This window comes from Lipotes vexillifer, unplaced genomic scaffold, assembly GCF_000442215.2.
Source record: "Lipotes vexillifer unplaced genomic scaffold, Lipotes_vexillifer_v1.1 scaffold2358, whole genome shotgun sequence".
Taxonomy (NCBI): Eukaryota; Metazoa; Chordata; class Mammalia; order Artiodactyla; family Lipotidae; genus Lipotes; species Lipotes vexillifer.
In genome coordinates this window covers 4,165-10,291 of record NW_006769954.1, presented here as the reverse complement: position 1 = coordinate 10,291, position 6,127 = coordinate 4,165, and the positions used below count along the sequence as shown (strand labels likewise).

General features: G+C 43.5%; 1 pseudogene; it reads left to right on the top strand.

Moving 5' to 3' along the window:
- The first annotated feature begins 307 nt into the window (after positions 1 to 307).
- LOC103088490 (UDP-N-acetylglucosamine--peptide N-acetylglucosaminyltransferase 110 kDa subunit pseudogene) lies at positions 308 to 3,457 on the top strand (annotated as a pseudogene).
- The last annotated feature ends 2,670 nt before the right edge of the window (positions 3,458 to 6,127 follow it).

Below are 6,127 nucleotides of genomic sequence, written 5' to 3'. Positions count from 1 at the left end.
AAAAAAAAAAAAGTGTTTGGACTACTGACTTTTGATTTCTTCTAAGGCAAATGTATAGGTAATTTTTATTCCCTGATTAGGAGAAGAATGGTGGAAGAGAGCAGGGTTAAGAATTAAGATTTCAAGAGCGTGAGAGGTAGACGGCCAACCAGAGTCCCTAAGGTTCGGTGCCTGTAAGTGTTGCCGCCGCTTAAGCCTGCCAAAGCAGTGGTACGGCTGCTGCCCTCGTATTTGCTACCTGTAGAAACATTCTTGCCAGTAGTGGCGGCAGCGGGACTCAATTACCCCCTTTTGTCACTCTCTCCAGAAGCTCCAGGTGGCGTCTTCTGTGGGCAACGTGGCCGACAGCACAGAACCAACGAAATGTATGCTTTCCTTCCAAGGGTTAGCTGAGTTGGCACATGGAGAATATCAGGCAGGAGATTTTGAGGCAGCTGAGAGACACTGCATGCAGCTCTGGAGACAAAGGCCAAACAATACTGGAGTACTTTTATTACTTTCATCTCTACACTTCCAGTGTCGAAGGCTGGACAGATCTGCCCACTTTAGTACTCTGGCAATTAAACAGAACCCTCTTGTGGCAGAAGCCTATTCGAACTTGGGGAATGTGTACAAGGAAAGAGGGCAGTTGCAGGAAGCAATTGAGCATTACCGGCATGCATTGCGTCTCAAAGCAGATTTCATCGATGGTTATATTAACCTGGCAGCCGCTTTGGTAGCAGCAGGTGACATGAAAGGGGCAGTACAAGCTTACGTCTCTGCTCTTCAGTACAACCCAGATTTGTACTGTGTTCGCAGTGACCTGGGGAACCTGCTCAAAGCCCTGGGTCGCTTGGAAGGAGCCAAGGCATGTTATTTGAAAGCAATGGAGACGCAACCGAACTTTGCAGTAGTTTGGAGTAATCTTGGCTGTGTTTTCAAGGCACAAGGGGAGATTTGGCTTGCAATTCATCACTTTGAAAAGGCTGTCACCCTTGACCCCAATTTTCTGGATGCTTATATCAATTTAGGAAATGTCTTGAAAGAGGCACGGATTTTTGACAGAGCTGTGGCAGCTTACCTTTGTGCCCTAAGCTTGAGTCCAAATCATGCAGTGGTACATGCCAACCTGGCTTGTGTATACTACCAGCAAGGCCTGATAGATCTAGCAATAGACAGCTACAGGCGAGCTATTGAATTGCAGCCACATTTTCCTGATGCTTACTGCAACCTAGGCAACGTTCTGGAAGAGAAGGGCAGTGTTGCCGAAGCAGAAGATTGTTATATTACGGCTCTGCGGCTGTGTCCCACCCATGCAGACTCTCTGAATAACCTAGCCAATATCAAAGGAGACCAGGGGAACATTGAAGAGGCAGTTCGCTTGTATCATAAAGCATTAGAAGTCTTCCCAGAGTTTGCTGTTGCCCATTCAAATTTAGCAAGTGTATTGCAGCAGCAGGGAAAACTGCAGGAAGCTCTGATGCATTATAAGGAGGCTATTCGAATCAGTCCTACCTTTGCTGATGCCTACTGTAATATGGGAAACACTCTAAAGGAGATGCAGGATGTTCAGGGAGCCTTGCAGTGTTATGCTCGTGCCATTCAGATTAACCCTGCATTGGCGGATGCCCACAGCAATCTGGCTTCCATTCACAAAGATTCGGGGAATATTCCAGAAGCCATTGCCTCTTATCGCACTGCTCTGAAGCTTGAGCCTGATTTTCCTGACGCTTACTGTGATTTGGCTCATTGCCTGCAGATTGTCTGTGATTGGACAGACTATGATGAGCGAATGAGGAAGCTGGTCAGCATTGTGGCTGAGCAGTTGGAGAAGAAGAGCTTGCCTTCTGTGCAGCCTCATCATAGTATGCTGTATCCTCTTTCTCATGGCTTCAGGAAGGCTATTGCTGAGAGCCATGGGAACCTCTGCTTGGCAGAGATAAATGTCCTCGATCAACCACCGTATGAACATCCAAAAGACTTGAAGCTCAGTGATGGTCGACTGCGTGTAGGATACGTGAGTTCTGACTTTGGGAATCATCCTACTTCTCATCTTATGCAGTCTATTCCAGGCATGCACAATCCTGCTAAATTTGAGGTATTCTGTTATGCCCTGAGCCCAGATGATGGCACAAACTTCCGAGCGAAGGTGATGGCAGAGGCCAATCATTTCATTGATCTTTCTCAGATTCCATGCAATGGGAAAGCAGCTGATCGCATCCATCAAGATGGTATACACATCCTTGTAAATATGAATGGTTATACCAGGGGTGCTCGAAATGAACTCTTTGCTCTCAGGCCAGCTCCTATTCAGGCAATGTGGCTGGGGTACCCTGGGACTAGTGGCGCACATTTCATGGATTATATCATCACTGATCAGGAAACTTCACCTGCTGAAGTTGCTGAGCAGTATTCTGAGAAACTGGCTTATATGCCCCATACTTTCTTTATTGGTGATCATGCTAATATGTTCCCTCACCTGAAGAAGAAAGCAGTCATCGATTTGAAGTCCAGTGGGCACGTTTATGACAATCGGATTGTGCTGAATGGCATCGACCTCAAAGCATTTCTTGATAGTCTCCCAGATGTGCAAATTGTCACGATGAAATGTCCTGATGGAGGAGACAATGCAGACAGCAGTTCTACTGCTCTTAATATGCCTGTCATCCCTATGACTCCTGTTGCAGAAGCAGTTATTGAAATGATCAACAGAGGACAAATTCAGATAACAATTAATGGATTCCGTCTTAGCAATGGACTGGCAACTCCCCAGATCAACATTAAGGCTGCCACTGGAGAGGAGGTTCCCCGTACCATTATTGTAACCACACGTTCTCAGTACGGGTTACCGGAAGATGCCATTGTGTACTGTAACTTTAATCAGTTATATAAAATCGACCCAGGTACTTTGCAGATGTGGGCAAATATTCTGAAGCGTGTTCCCAACAGTGTACTGTGGCTGTTGCGTTTTCCAGCAGTAGGAGAACCTAATATTCAACAGTCCGCACAAAATATGGGCCTTCCCCAGAAGCGTATCATTTTTTCACCTGTTGCTCCTAAAGAGGAACATGTTCGGAGAGGCCAGCTGGCTGATGTCTGCTTGGACACTCCACTCTGTAATGGACACACCACAGGGATGGATGTCCTTTGGTCAGGGACACCCATGGTGACTATGCCAGGAGAGACTCTTGCTTCCCGAGTTGCAGCTTCGCAGCTCACTTGTTTAGGCTGTCTTGAGCTTATTGCTCAAAATAGGCAAGAATATGAAGACATAGCTGTGAAACTGGGAACTGATCTAGAATACCTGAAGAAAATTCGTGGCAAAGTGTGGAAGCAGAGAACATGTAGCCCTCTGTTCAACACCAAACAATACACAATGGACCTAGAGCGGCTCTATCTACAGATGTGGGAGCATTACGCAGCTGGCAACAAACCCGATCACATGATTAAGCCTGTTGAAGTCACTGAGTCGGCCTAAATAACGACTGTGTGCACAGGAGAATTACCCATGTACCTGAGCCTCAAGCTTCTGGGCAAAGGGAACTACTTTTTCCTTATCTGCACAATACCATGTTGCAGATGGGTGACAGACAATGATAAGAAATAGCAGAGCCAGACTTGCTTCCTGCATGATCCTGATAGGGAGAGACACAAGAGATGGGAAACTGCTGTTCCGCAAGGAGTCTCCATAGAATTTTGCAGCAGCCAGGTGTCTGGAAGGTCTGGAAGGTAAGTCTGGAAGGTCTGATCTCCATTGGTCTTCCATGGATGGATGGTTAGTGTCGAAGGGAGATAGAGATTGCCCAGCCGTTTTGTGATTATCATGGATTGATTGAGTCTTCTGAATTAATATTTTTCTTTATATTTTGGGTATTGGAGCTTTTAAAAATGTTTGGTTTCAGGTATTTTTGTTGATGTCAAGTGTATATGATTCCCTTGAGATAAGGTTTTAAGCTAAAATATTCCCTGTTTTAGCTTCTGAACTCTACAGATAAAGGGGGACTTTGCCGGTGTAGTCTTTTTATAGGTTTTATAAACCACTTGAGCCTATATCAGTCATTTTAGTGTCTGACATAATGTTTGGAACTATCAGTGCTTTGTTGGCTTATAGATGATGGCTTAAATTCGTTTCCTGGTCCGTTTCCTTCTTCCCTTCCCCCCACTTTAAAAATTCTCCTGTAACTTGGCTGAGAGAAAACCAAGTCTGATTCAAAACCTGCCAGAGTGTTTCTCTTAAACACATCATCTGGTGCCAAATGAAGATTCTTAGGAGTGATTATTAATTATGAAGGGCACAGTTGTGGTACTGTCACTGATGATAATAATAATGGATTTTTGGCCTAGAGTTTTGGCCTATTTCACCAGTGTTTTACCGTTGACTGCCCCTCTATGCTGCTTCCAAAAGTGATAGTGTGTGGTAAGATTTTTACTTTCATTTCTAAAGTTTGTTTCTTTTTTTTTCAGTGAGTCCTGTTCTTCCTTTGTCTTTCAGCAGAAATGAAATCCCAGGTAAGTATAAGTGTTCAAATATTTGATCAGTAAGTCACAGTTATCTCCAGTACATTAAATAACTTTCATCAAAAAACATGTTATAGGTAAAAAGCTCTGAAGGACCAGCTATGTGTATGATAATTATGTTTCCGACCTTCTAGGGTATTATATACAATAACTTGTCTTCTGGACGTGGTCTTGAAGTCTTTATGGATTCAGCCTCAGTAGTAGCGAACTGCAGTGCTACTTGGTTTGGAATACAAATGAGACTTCAGCCCTCCTGGAGGTTGAGTTTTTGGTATTGAAAACCATAGGAATGAAATGATTGTATTTCAACAAAGGATCGAGGGCTTGAGGCTTAAACAAGGCAACATATGTGTGGGAAGCAGTCAGCCTTGAGAGCATGCTACAGACATGCCAGGCATGCCGCCGCTGCTCGAAGGCACTGTCCCTATTTGTTCCCCTCTTTGTTCCATTCCATGGGAGATAAATCATCAGGGCCCAGAAATCAGAAAGACTGTAAACTGAGACAAGCAATGCTGTCTCCCCCCTGCACATGCAGGTTATTTTTGATGCTTCTGGGTTTATGGGTTTTCTCCCAGGTAAGTTAACCTTGAGCCGAGACAGTCTGTAGATAATGTAAACCACCATCTGGCAACCTTCCTTTTTCTAGTCTATAGAATCTGCAACTGTAGCATAATGATTTCAGAATTACTGTTGCTGTATTACCAAACCTTAAACTAGGATATTTTTGCCAAATGCGGTCCTTAATTAAATTTTAGAGCTACAAACTGTCAGATGGCTCTGAAATAACAATTGTCTGGCTATTCTTCAGGGTGATCACAATATGGTAATGACCTTGAGGTTCACTAAAAAGCAGGAAGGTGTGAGTCTTCCTTTGGTTCCAGAGTGAAATGCGCGTTGGACTTCGAGTTGGAAAAGAGGCCCACAACCAAGTGTTAGAGAAGGAAATGTGAGGTCATTAGTGAAAAACCAGGTTGAAGTTAAGGTGACGAGGCATGAGGAAATGGTCAACTGTTAACAGTATTACAAAGATCATCAAGAAGCATATCCATGAATGTGGTTTGTATTGCAAACTGCTGAAAAAGGGACCAATAGCCTGGCCTTCATGGAGATTATATTTTATTGATTCTGATAATAGATTATTGTTGAAAAGGGCCTCCTAGAAATTATAACCATGCAAAGGCAGCAAGATAATTTTTTTTCTTTATGTACGTGTTTCTCATTCCTACTCACTTCTCTCTTAGGGGAAGAGAAAATCACAAAAAACAAAAATGTCAAGTCTCAGCTACTCCTTTTCAAAATAATTTTTGTCCAAATTCCAGTGGAGGCAATAGGTTAACTGTTAAGATTTGTAAGGCTGAAAAAGCTAGATTTTTACAAAGTGTAGCCAAATTTTATTCCATTTAATAATAACTTTGGAAGGAATATGTGGTGATGCAAAGTTGGAAAAAGCTGGTTTTTCTTCCATGAATGACTTCACTTTGTTGGGAGAAGAGCAAATATTAGCAGTCTAAATCTAGAGGTTTTCAGAAAGGAAGGAAAGTGGGATTTCTTGGCGGTATTTCCAGTGGTTGATCTGGACAGGATCACTGGGTGTTTGGGCGCTGCCTGGGAACATAGAGAGAAGGGACAA